This window comes from Alnus glutinosa, chromosome 1, assembly GCF_958979055.1.
Source record: "Alnus glutinosa chromosome 1, dhAlnGlut1.1, whole genome shotgun sequence".
In the NCBI taxonomy this organism is placed as follows: Eukaryota; Viridiplantae; Streptophyta; class Magnoliopsida; order Fagales; family Betulaceae; genus Alnus; species Alnus glutinosa.
The window spans coordinates 29,758,327-29,771,298 of record NC_084886.1 but is presented as its reverse complement, the minus strand read 5'-3'; the positions used below and the strand labels follow the sequence as shown (position 1 = coordinate 29,771,298).

General features: G+C 36.2%; 2 long non-coding RNA genes across 2 annotated transcripts; one reads left to right on the top strand and one right to left on the bottom strand.

The window, feature by feature from the left end:
* The first annotated feature begins 434 nt into the window (after nucleotides 1-434).
* LOC133865634 (uncharacterized) lies at nucleotides 435-2,077 on the top strand. Its single transcript, XR_009899788.1, has 3 exons — nucleotides 435-532; nucleotides 1,173-1,214; nucleotides 1,845-2,077. It is a non-coding gene; the product is annotated as an uncharacterized LOC133865634 (long non-coding RNA).
* A 7,691-nt stretch (nucleotides 2,078-9,768) lies between these two features.
* Nucleotides 9,769-12,286, bottom strand: LOC133858797 (uncharacterized). The gene is made up of 3 exons (XR_009898599.1): nucleotides 12,165-12,286; nucleotides 11,520-11,579; nucleotides 9,769-10,147 (listed from the first exon to the last, which is right to left on the bottom strand). It is a non-coding gene; the product is annotated as an uncharacterized LOC133858797 (long non-coding RNA).
* Between the last annotated feature and the right edge of the window lie 686 nt (nucleotides 12,287-12,972).

Below are 12,972 nucleotides of genomic sequence, written 5' to 3'. Positions count from 1 at the left end.
TGATTTTGTGATATTTTGTAACCAATTAGTCCTATTTATAACTTAGTTTCATTCTTAGTAAACCCATGTGCCAAATCTAGTTAGGATAGAAATATTTGCTATAATTGGATTTGATTTTATTTGATTTGTGATGATTGAGATTTTAAGATATTTTGTGGGGTGTCAAGTTTAGTTAGAATAGAATTTATTAGATTAGATATTATTTGATTTTATTTGATTTAAGTATTGATGAAACCCATGTGCCAAAATTCACATGAAATGCAAATTCATATGAAATGCAAATGCATGTAGATATTTATCTTAGTAATAATGACACCCATGTGCCTTGGAGGATAAGGCTAACTCTCATCCATTAGATCAAAAAGTGTCTACTTGATCCTAGCCATTCATTCCCTTATAAATATAACTAAAGAAGGATTCAAAAACCCATCAAGCTTCACACACACACACTCTTGGCAAAGAGAGAGAAAAGTGTGCTTTTGTGTGCTTTTGTGTAGTCCAAGGCTTGGAGTGTGTTCTAGGAAGTCTTTTGGTAAGCTTTCAATCATCAATTTCATTGATTTTATGCTTTAAGTTTTGATTTCATTAGTTTAGGCTTGATTATGTTCATTATGTGTTTATGTTCAAAGTTGATCACTTATTTACCAAATATGCCATTATGATGCCCAAATTCAATTGGGTATTCCTTAAATGTGCCGTTATGCTGTCAAAAGTTTTGAAAGGTATTTTTAAGCATTAGTTATAAAAGCGTCGTTGTTCTGCCAAATTTTATAAAGGGAATTATTCATAATTATGCCGTTATGCCGCCCAATATTCTAAAAGTATTTTTAGACATTACTAATACTAATGTTGTTACTCAGCTCAATTGGAATTGGTTATGTTATATAAATATATAACTTTTATGATTAAAAGTGTTGGTAAGACGATTCTTATGTTCATAAATATTTTAAAAATGCAAAAGGGTATTTTGGTCATTATTTATAAATGTTGTTATAATGCCCATATGGAATATGTGGCATTATAATTAAACCATTTTTATATGTTGTTATTATGTTTAAATGATTTTAGCAATTATGTTATGGTTTAAAAGGTTAAAAATAAAAATAGTGTTAATATGAGTTTATAAGTGAATTGTACTAATTCACTATTATTGGTATTAAATTATACTGCAGCTAATATTTATGTGAACACTTTTCTGAAGCAAAGAAAGAACTGTAAGTATTTATTACTTACTGAGGGTGATGCTGAATTTCCATAATGTTGTGGTTTCTGTTTTATTTAATTGTTTGCGCATGTGGAATTTGCATATTTTGTTATTTTAATTAATGAATTAATTATAACAAAGTTGGGAGTGACGTCTGCCAACGGATCAGGGAGTGACGTCTGCCTGAGCCAAAAATATTAATAAACAACAAAGTAGGGAGTTACGTCTGCCTACGGAACAGGGAGTGACGTCTGCCTGTGCCAAAAAGATAATAAATTGTTAGGGGAGTGACGTCTCCTTAGAACTCGCTAAACGGGAGTTATGTATCCTATAACTCGATAAGCGGGAGTTACGTCTCCTATAGCACGTTAGACAGGAATTACGTTTCTTAGACTTTATTAAATGGAATTACGTTTCCTTGAATCTATGCGTTAGAGTTACGTCTCTATAAGATCGAATGCAAGAAGCTCATGATTCATTTTATAATAAAACTGTACATATAAAACTGTCATTACTTTATATTATTGCATTGTGTTGCATTTACTTAAATAAATCAGTAATCATATCAATATTGAAAACAACGGACTCACTTTAGTATTTTGTGTTGTTGTTTTCCTCTCCGTATTGTGTGATAATACAGGATATGAAGAAGAAGAATATCAGGACTATCCAGACTCTTAGATGGTTCCTGATACTAGTTTTTGAGGCGAGACCGCCTCCCTTTTTGGGAACTACCATGTTGTAGTTCAATAACTTAGTTTAAAGACAATATTTATAATTCTGCTGTTACGTAGTCATTAAACCTTAGATATTTTGGCTTGTATGACTATTTATGCCCTGTGAGGCATGACTACTACTACTTTGTATAATTATGCTGACTTACTTATTATATCTATCTTGAGGTATTTCAGTAGAAGCTTTGAAGTGTTACTTAATTCCTAAGTCTGTATTATATTTATATATATTCCGTTGCCAATATTTAACTCTGATAAGTTAGTAATGTCACGTGAAAATTCAAAAATTTTCACTTACGCTTTTTGTAAAAGCGGGGCGTTACAGGTGGGGCCAATTTTATTTATTTATTTTTATCATTGTATTAAAATAGGGAGATCAAATTATAAATGAAAAATGTATTATATTTAAATATTAAATTAATATATAAAACATTAAATTTTTTTAAAAATGGAAAAATCCGGAATATCCCTTAAAGCATAAAGAATAACGTGTCAGTGTAGGACTCAAAGATTGCTCGCACACGTGTACTCTATCATCTTAATTTCCCCCTTTTTTTTTTTTTCTCTTCTTCAAATTGAAGTTTCCATATCTTTAAGAAAAAGTGGAGAGGATCCTTCTAAGTTTTATCTTCCACAATCTCTCTCTCTCTCTGGTGTTTTTCTGTGTATGAGTTTTCATGGAGGCCCTCGTTATGATCACTCCAACCGCCCCTACTTTCTTCTTGATGTTTCTCTTGCTGTATCTCTTTGCTTTCTTTTTGGTTTTTCACAACTGGGACCCAAAGCATCGACCAGAAGCTTTGAGCTGCCCCCCACGAAAAAAAATTCAAAGGAGTTGGGGGCAGGGGGGGGGGCATGGCCCCTACCGGCCACCCCCCAGCTTTTTCACTGTTTGTAACACCAACTTTTTCAAGTTAATCAACCTAGTCTCACAGTTTTCAAAACTGCAACTCAAATCACCAAGAAACCATTAAGCTTCATCTAGGAAACTTAATAATGCACAAGTAAAGCATTCAGAGAGCTAACACTATTGACTAGCGAAATGTTAAAAAAAAAAAAGGCAGCCACATGTCGCAATTTTAATGGTACCAAGTGTCGCAAACGTGAAAATCCGTCAGTTTTGGATGGAAAAATTGACGGAGGTACCATCTCCGTCTTTTTCGACAACACAGGTACCACGTATGAAAAAAAAAAAAAAAAAAAAAAAAACCCATGGCGCAAAAAATAAAGTTTTTAAATCACAAAGGTGAGTAAGGTATTTAACCCTTATAAAAAATTATATAAACAAAATAAAACAGGAATACATCTGGGTTCCATGTTGCATTAATTCATGCAATCGTATAATCAAAATCCCTAATATATTGTAGAGATGTGATACGTTCAGATTTTCCTACGGCTAGGTGGCAATGTTGTAGCCACCAAGAAGCCCCCAGCCGGTTGGAATAAGGACTATAATTCTCCATATATATTATTTTCCTATATGTTTTAGCTAATAAGGAATGTATTTCCACTAGTTAATTTTGTTGCATAATGTAATGACGGCTAGACCTAATGGTTATGTCTTATGATCTAGCCGACTTCTATATAAGTATAACTCTAATCAATAAAATATCATGCTGAATATTATCAAAAACCCAAGGACATCTTTTGGTGTCTTTGGAGGTCACGGTTCCCTCGAAGTAGCCATTGGAGATCACGGCTTTCTTTAAGTAGCCTTTATCATTTTTCTTTAGTTCTTTTTATTATTTGATTGCATCAAGTGGTATCGGAGCTAGGGTTCCTCTCTTTAACAAGAACTTATTAAACCTTGAGGCCCCGGTTTCCCTAAAAAAAAAAAAAAATTTGAGTAGAATTCCAGTTATTCACCATAGGTCATTCCCGCAACAAGAGGAAGGCCTACCAAGATTTTTCAGTTGAAGCAAGGCTGACTACACGTTCATTCACACCTAGAAACAAGCAGCAAGCCATGGAAGGTTGTCTGGATAGCCTGGAGCAGTAGGTCCACTCCTTGACAGTTGAAAACCGCCAGCTTATGGCCTGAATTAGCAACGCTTTTGAGAAGATGTCCGCCCGGGACCGACGCTAAGCTGGGGAGAACTTGCAGAGGAAGACCACGAGTAGGAGATGAAGCAGATTTTCAAGCAGGAGAAAGGCCTCATGCCTTCGGTAACCGCCATGTCAAGCTTGATTTCCCTCGGTTCAATGGGAAAGAAGACCCAACCTGCTAGGTTTGCAGGGCCGAACAATTTTTCAAGTTCCAAGGAACCAATGAGGAGGACAAGGTGGCTTTGGATTCTTTGGTTCCAAATTTTGCTATGGGAAGGGAGGGAGATAGGCTGGCCAGAATTCAAAGAAAGGGTGTTTGCTCGTTTTGGGCCTACCCAATTCTATGATCACTTTGGAGAGCTAACCAAACTGCAGCAAGAAGTATAAGGGATTACCAAGCCCAAATCGAGTCCCTACTCTCAAAAATAGGAAATTTATCACAAAGCCAGCTAGTCAGTTGTTTTGTAAGAGGTCTAAAGGAGGAAATGAAGGTAGACGATACTACTAGACGACCCGTTACTCTCGCTTCAGCCATCGTCCTAGCAAGTGTTTATGAGGCTCGTAACATGGCTCTTTGAAAAACGTTCATTCGGACAGGTGGAGACCACCATTAACCCCTAAGAGCATCACGGGCTAGCCGCCACTTCCCATCAAGAAGATAACACTGGAAGAACTTAAGGAGACACAGGAGAAGGGTCTTTGTTTCAAGTGCAAGGACAAGTATGGTCCCGGGCATTGCTGCAAGAAGCTGTTCATGATTGAGGCAAACTTGAGAAAAGATGTAGATTGGGATGGGATAGCACAAGATGCAGAGGAGGAGGACACTCCAGAGACTTCCTTGCTTGCCATTACCAATAAGGACCCCACCGAAACCATGAAGACTTATGGGAGGATTGGGTTGTGAAAGTTTTTAGTACTCATTGATTCGGGCAGCACTCATAATTTCATGAGTTTATCCCTTGCCCACGTGTTAAAATCACAACCTATAGAGGAGGGAGGGATGGACGTGACAATGGCCTCAGGGGAAAAGATCCATTGCAAGGCATGACTTTTACCATAGACTTTTATATTCTACGATTATGAAGTTGTACTAGGGACTCAATGGTTACGAATTTTGGGGCACATCTGCTAAAATTTTGAGACCTTAGAGATGAAGTTTGTGTGGGATAAGGTGCCAATAATATTACATGGCATTAAGGACAAGTCAGGTAGGTCAAAAGAATTCCTGTTTCTCTATCCAGAAGCAGCCGAAAACAAGAAGGAGATGCTGGAGCAGAATGTGAAGGAGAAAGAAAAAGAGAGGAAGCACAGGTTGGAAGAGCATGGAGTGACTTTTACAAAACCAGAACTGAAACCAAATAGGAAGAAAAAGGAAGAAGAGATGGAGCCAAGGTTGGAAGGGCAGGGAGTAAATTGTGCAAGACTGGAACTCTTCCTTGGGGACAAGGAAGTTGTTAGGGGGGAGGGATGATACGTTCAGATTTTCCTAGGGCTAGGTGGCAATTCCGTAGCCACCATGCAGCCCCCAGCCTGATAGAATAAGGAGTATAATTCTCCATAGATTATTTCCTTATATGTTTAAGCTAATAAGGAATGTATTTTCACTAGTTTATTTCCTTCCTAATTAATTTTCTTACATGATGTAATGATGGCTAGACCTAATGGTTATTCTTATGACTTAACCATATTCTATATAAGTGTAATCCTAATCAATAAAATATCATGCTAAATATTATCAAAAACCCTAGAACATCTTTTGGTGTCTTTGGAGGTAATGGCTCCCTCGAAGTAGCCATTGAAGATCACGACTCTCTTGAAGTAGCCTTTATCATTTTTCTTATGTTATTTTTATTATTTGATTGCATCAAGATGACACAAGACAGTATATGGATTGTGAATGAGACAGGTTCATAGTGTACCTTAGGCATGTTACTAAATGTTGTTTCAGATTTCTAACTTGGTTTGTTTTACTGCTTTGTAGGGATTCCTTGTAGTAGAAGTCAATGATCTTGCTTTGCTTATCTAATACCCAAGAAGTCAAGGTATGGTTTAATTCACATGATAAAATTCATCCACATATGCATAAAAAGCAAAATGATTGCATAATTAGCACCAGAGATGATCTGGGTACCAGAAGCAATCGTATATAGCAATCATCTAAAGTACTCTATGGATTCTGGTGGTGGTGTTCGGTTGAGAGAGGTGGGGTAGCGGCATTCGGCTAGGAGAGGTGGGGCGGTTTGAGTGTAATGCCCGGGAAAGACGCCATACTTAGGTTATTAAATATGTGCATGCATAAGTATAAGGCTTAAAGAATTACTATTAGTTTAATAAAATTATTATATATTTATGCATGTAGAGAAATGGATCAGTAAAGTTAAAGTCGATCGAGCGATTATGGGTCGATGTCGATCGATCGACTAATTTTAGATCGAGCGATTTTATCCAGTGCGACGCAGCTTACGGGTGAACAGCAGAGAGTGATTTTCTACCTTTGATTTTGAACCCATTACTTGTGGACGGCTCCAAATGATTGAAACCCATTCAGTTAGCCTAAGTTAGCTTAGTTTGGTTGAAATTGAACTAGATATGGTAGTACAATCTAATTATGACACTAGATATGGAAAAAAATCTAATATTGGATATTGCATGATCTTGCATGGATATCTCTTTCTCTTGCTATTAAAGATCCGACCATTGGAAGGAATTGTGCTGGCTTGATCTCAACCATTCAAAGTTATTATATATAGCATGCATGGGACATCAAAAATCAGCCAAAGCTCTCCCCATACCACTCACGTAAGCTTCCCTTCACTTCACTGTTTTGGTGCTGGATCTTCCATGGGAAAACTCTCTCACTCCCCTATGAAAACCAGCACTTATGAGCAAGAAATGAAGCCTTAAACCTCCTCTTGTTTCCCCACAAAACACCAGAAATCAACATCTGAAATCCCTCTCTGATTCTAGCTCAAAAACCAGCAACTTCCAACTCATTTTAAGCACTCTGTTTTGGAATTAGATCCCTTCCTTTTATCCAATCTGTTGGGTACGAATTTTGGTAAGTAAATCTTCCTTTTCACTCTCTAAAATTCAGTATTTGTTCCCTAGGATCATGGGTTGTTTCTCCTCTTATAATAAGAGAGTTACACCTATGAAGTTTTAAATAAGCAAGATAGTAACTTTGCCTTAATATTTTGTGCGTAAATGAGCTGCTGAAATGTATGTGTGTTGATTAATAAAAATAAAGGTGTGAAGTGAATTGTGTGTGAGATGTATGCTGGAATTTCCTGCATGAATGAGAATATTAAAATTAGTGAGTGAGTGTATATGGGTATATGGCTAATATGTGTGTGTGTAGAAAGAATTATTTTGGCTACAAGGTGTACATAATATATATATATATATATGGGTATGAGTGGGAGTCATATATCAATATACTAGTTGGATTAATGGCTAATAAAAGAGGATGTTTTAGTTTCATTATTCAATAATCTAAGATGTCATTCAATATCTTGATTAAATCAAAAGCGGAAGTGTTAGAACGATCGTTATAATAATACTTTAAGGATAAGTGTAGTAAACATATTCGTAGCACCATTTCACTAATTTAGTATTACTACATGATTGAAATTATGCAGTTGTAGAGAAAGACTTTTGGAGCGGAAACTAGTAAGTATCTCTATACTTACTGAGGACGAAGCTGGTTGACTTTCCTATAATATTATGTTTACTGTTTTATTTACTTGTTTGCGCATGTGGTTTTGCATATTTTATTATTTTTAATAACCTGTCTAATAACAAGCTGTTGGATCAAGATCCACAGTGGGTACGCGAGACTTCACAAGAGTTCCAAGGTTCTCAGTGAATGAGGGAAAAGAATAATAAATACAAAAACTGGTGTACCAAGGTCACCAGGGAAACCAAGGTTTCCAGGAGCCAAGGCTCCCAAAGAATATAATTAAAAGTTAAGTGAGGAAACTAAGGTTTCAAATAACACGCTAACCGTGCCAAGGCCAACAGAGTAGTGGAAAAAGGGAAATACCTAAAACTCTACATTTAAAACTGTCATTGCTTTATGATTACATTTATGTTCATCTTATGTCTATGATTCGCGGTCATAGATTATATTTTGTATATACATGTGATTATATGGCCATTGCATTGTGTTGCATTAATTAAATGAATCAGCACTCATATTATTATTGGAAACAATGGACTCACTTTAGTATTCTATGTTGTTGTCTTCTCTCTATACTATGTAATGATTCAGGTTATGAAGAAGAGGAATATCAGGACTATCCCGACTCATAGATGGTTCCTGATTCAGCTTTTTGTAAGGCTAGACAGCCTCTCTTTTTGGGACTACCCTGTTGTAGTTCACCCTACCTAGCTTAAGATAATACTTATGATCCTTCAGTTATATGTATATATTTGGCTTGTATGACTATCTTGCCCTGTGAGGCATGATTGTTATCACTGTTTGTATAATTATACTTACTGACTTAATATATATATTTTGAGGTATTTCAGTAGTAGCTCTGAGGTGTCAATCTATTCCCAAATCTATATTACATTTACATATATTCCGTTGCCAATATTTACCTCTGATAAGTTAGTAATGTCACGTGGAAATTCGAAAATTTTCACTTACGCTTTTTGTAAAAGCCGGGCGTTACATTGAGGGTTGGTTCACTAGGGTTGGAAGGAAATATGATCCGATATATTAGGCTCTAGTGTATTTAGATTCTTTTAAATGATGTGCCACATTCTTATTGAAGGCTGTAAAAGTAGTGTTTTACAAATGATATGGATTGAAGGTTTTCTCAAGGAAATATATTATATTGATATTGTACAGTATTTCCTTTGAATATATTTCCTATATTGAATGAGAATATATTATATTGATATTGTACATTACTTCTCTTTAATAAGGGTAATTGTAATTAGGTTTGATGGTAATCAATTCAATCAAATTTGATTACCATTCTTACCTGTCTCAATTCTCCTATAAATAGGAGTATTCTCCCGCAATGAAGAAACTACAGGCCACTGACTCTCTGTGAGAGTACCGAGCAACCTGAAAATATGAAGCAACTGTTGGAACTCAGAGTCTCCGGGAAAGAGGGCCTGGCGTCTGACCATCTCGGCGAAGATGCATCCGACGAACTAGATGTCGACCCTGGTGGAGTAATGCGTGGATCCGAGAAGTGCCTCGGGAGCCCTGTACCAAAGAGTGACAATCTCATAGGTGTAGCTCTTAAGAGGAAAGATGAAGGTGCGGCCTACGCTCAGGTTGGCAATCTTGAGGATCCCGCTTGTCCTTGTCAACTAGCAGATTTTGGGCTTGAGATTGGGGTAGTGGCCCTTGCCCAGATCAGACCAAATCAATGGTGGGTCGGGGATCAAGGAAAAGAAAAAAGACCCAGCCGTGGTTGAGGGTGGCGTTGGCCGTGGTGAGGGTGGAGCCGACCACTGCAGTCGCCGGTGGTTGAGAACGGCCCTGGGTGTTCATATCCAGCTAGACCATGATGGGAAAGACGAAAATGTCCCAATTCGTTGATGGATTGGTTGCTTTCCTCCCTATTCTATTTGGTGTGTTTAGCTGATGTGGCAAAGTTTGAATGGAGGCCGTAAATGTGACGACCCTTTTTTTTTTTTTTTTTTTTTTTTAAAAAAAACATACAATGAATCATCACAGTGGCATGACTACGTGTCACCCAGCCAACTCATAATACACATTCCTTAACATGTACCTGATATATCAGAGTTACATAATATATACAGTGGAATACGAAATCTAACTGCGGAAGTCAACATTATAATCATAAGCTGTTCATTACACAAAAGAGCCTGTTAATGTCTATCTGCTTAAGGCTTAAGCATAAGTTATGCATACAAAAGAATGGCTACCTCTACGTGTCACAAGTCACACTAGCCATATACAAAATACGCAAAGGGGACTTAAGCATAAAATTATGCATACAAAAGAATGGCTACATCTACGTGTTATAAGTCACACTAGCCATATACAAAATACACAAAAGGGACTATCCAAGTCCGACACTCCTACGACTCAAGCGACGTGCTTAGTCGTAGTACTCCACATAGTGTGCAACGGAGTCCTCCTCCGCATCATCAATACCTGCATCCAAAGAAGCTTCACCTATACGGTTGTGGTAGTAGCCACATCCGTATAGGTGAAAGTGTGAGTTCACCACCTCAGTAAGAAGTGTCGAGGCCTCAGTTGTATAAAACTCACTAAGTATACACTATACACAAACATAATTACATACAGGGTTCAACAGTGTCATTCACAAATCATTAAGTTCACACCACAACACATTATCAGGTACAAGTCACGTTGTTCTTCACACACTTATATATTATCACGGTTTCTACTAATAATATTCCACGCATACCATAAAAATATTTCACACATCTCACAAGTGCTAGCACTTCAATGCTAGGCTTACTATCAACACCGCCCGTAAAGCTATGATCCGTAGGGCACACATCTCACGTGAACTAGCACTTCAATGCTAGGCTTACCACATATCTCACTAGTGCTAGCACTTCAATGCTAGGCTTACCACATATCTCACTAATGCTAGCACTTCAATGCTAGGCTTACCATCAACACCGCTCGTAAAGCTACGACCCGCAGGGCATTCATCTCACGTGAACTAGCACTTCAATGCTAGACTTACCACACATCTCAGCCAAGAGCTGCTACCCTCTGGCCTACCACTCATCTCAGCCAAGAGCTGCTACACTATCGCCTACCACTGTGCCAGACACTACAACACTACACTTACCATCTATCAACTACCGAGTTCTCATAAATCCAAATTACCTTATCATACCCCTACTGTTACACATGTATATCCAAACAATTTTTCCATCTACACGCATCCACAATTCCACCCTATATATATATTCAACATCATGTCATTCAATCCCCAATAATTCCCGCATATTAATCTCAAACATCTCAACATAATTCTTAATTCAATACTTTACAACTCAATCATCAATACATATCTTCATCTAAATTCCATAACCATATACAACTAAGATTCGTCAACATCCATTTATCTGTACAATTACAATTCAATATATTTCAACTCAATCATGAATAATTTTCTCAATAAATTCCATAATCATAAACAACCAAGATTCATCAACATCCATTTATCCATACAATTACAAACCAATATATCCCATATCAATCATAAACAATTTTCTCAATAAGTTCCATAATCATAAATAACCAAGATTCCTCAATATCCATTTATCCACACAATTACAAATCAATATATCTCAAGTCAATCATAAACAATTTTCTCAATAAATTTCACAATCATAAATATAACCAATCATTATCAATATAAACTTATCATTTTAATTCTCAATCCAATAACTCACAATTCAATTACATATAACTTCACCAACAAATTCTATAATCATAAACGCAAACAAATGCAACAATACATAAATCTAAGTTCCTAGGATTCCTCAGTGAGTAGAATACTCACCTTCTTGCAAAATCCGTGTCTTCGCGGGATTATCCTCACTCAAAGCTGCGCAATGTGTAGCTGCATTAGATTGCACCTTACATTAGCACTCATACTCCTAAACTCGTGTTTGTCTTTGTACATGTTTAAAAGTTGAGCCCATAAAGTTTTAAGGTTCCATTCAGCCTTTTATTATCTACAATTACTAACCCATAAAATTATAGGGTTTACTTTATTATCCATTAACTAACTAAACATGTACATAGAAATATTCTTAGGTTTACAATTAAAATATCCAATTTATACAAATTACTAACTTTAGGACCCAGCCCCACAAATACCTATTTTTTTTTTCTTTTTTTTTTTGAAACCCATAGATAACTTAGGATTAGTTAACACCCTAAATGCGATTAATCGACTAATTAATAATCTAAGGTTTAAACACTTAAAAGTCTCAAATTTAACTCAACTCATCAAATTTAGGGTTTATGCCTACACCTCAACAATTAACAAAATTAGAGTTTTAAATCCTTTAATCCAACAACCCATGGCTTAAATAGTGTATAGGAATTCACTATACACAAAAGCCTCAAACTAATTTTAACAATTTAGTCTAACACTCAAAATTGACCTAACTTAGACAAAAATTAAGGATTACGAAATTACCTCAAAATAATCGGTCAAAACGTAGATCCACACGTGTAGATCACGTTTCCGAAATTAGACTTGAGATTTGAGGTCTAGATCTTCACGAATTTGAGAAAATCTTGGACTCTCCCCCTTTTCCCCCTTTTCTTTCTTTTCTCCCTACTGGTTTACAGAGAAGGGCCGAGTGCCCTTCTCATTTCTTTTCTTTTTCTTTTAAGTGAGGCGCCTGGCGCCTCACTTTCTCTTTTTTTTTTTTAATATTTTTTTTTTCTTTTGAGGAGGGCCGAATGGCCCTCCTCTTATTCACGTGGGGCGCAGGTGCGCCCCACCTGAATCCAAATGAAGGGCCGTACGACCCTTCATTTGTATATATATATATATATATATATATATATATATATATATATTTAAACATATATTTATATTTATATTTATTATATTTTATTTCCATTTATTTATTTTCCTTTTCTATTTCTTTATTTTCTATTTTATGTTTTCTTTGCATTATAATAACATTACATTAACTTCTATCAATTATTTACCTAAATTTTGTATTTTAATTTCTACAAAATATCTCGAACGTTACAGTAAAAATGGGGTTTTACAGATGGTCCGTATAGAAGGGGATCTCTATTTCCTTTTAATACAAAAAATATATTCTTCTAACATCCCATAGAAACTGAAGGTGGAAGATTTGAAATCTTGAGTTTGAATTTTTTATTTTTTTTAAGATGATTGGCAACAGCGAAGAATGGAAACTTGTTGGAGATGGCAGCGGCGGTGGCTAGAGTTAGGCCTATAGGCTAAGAATCTTCAAAATATGGCT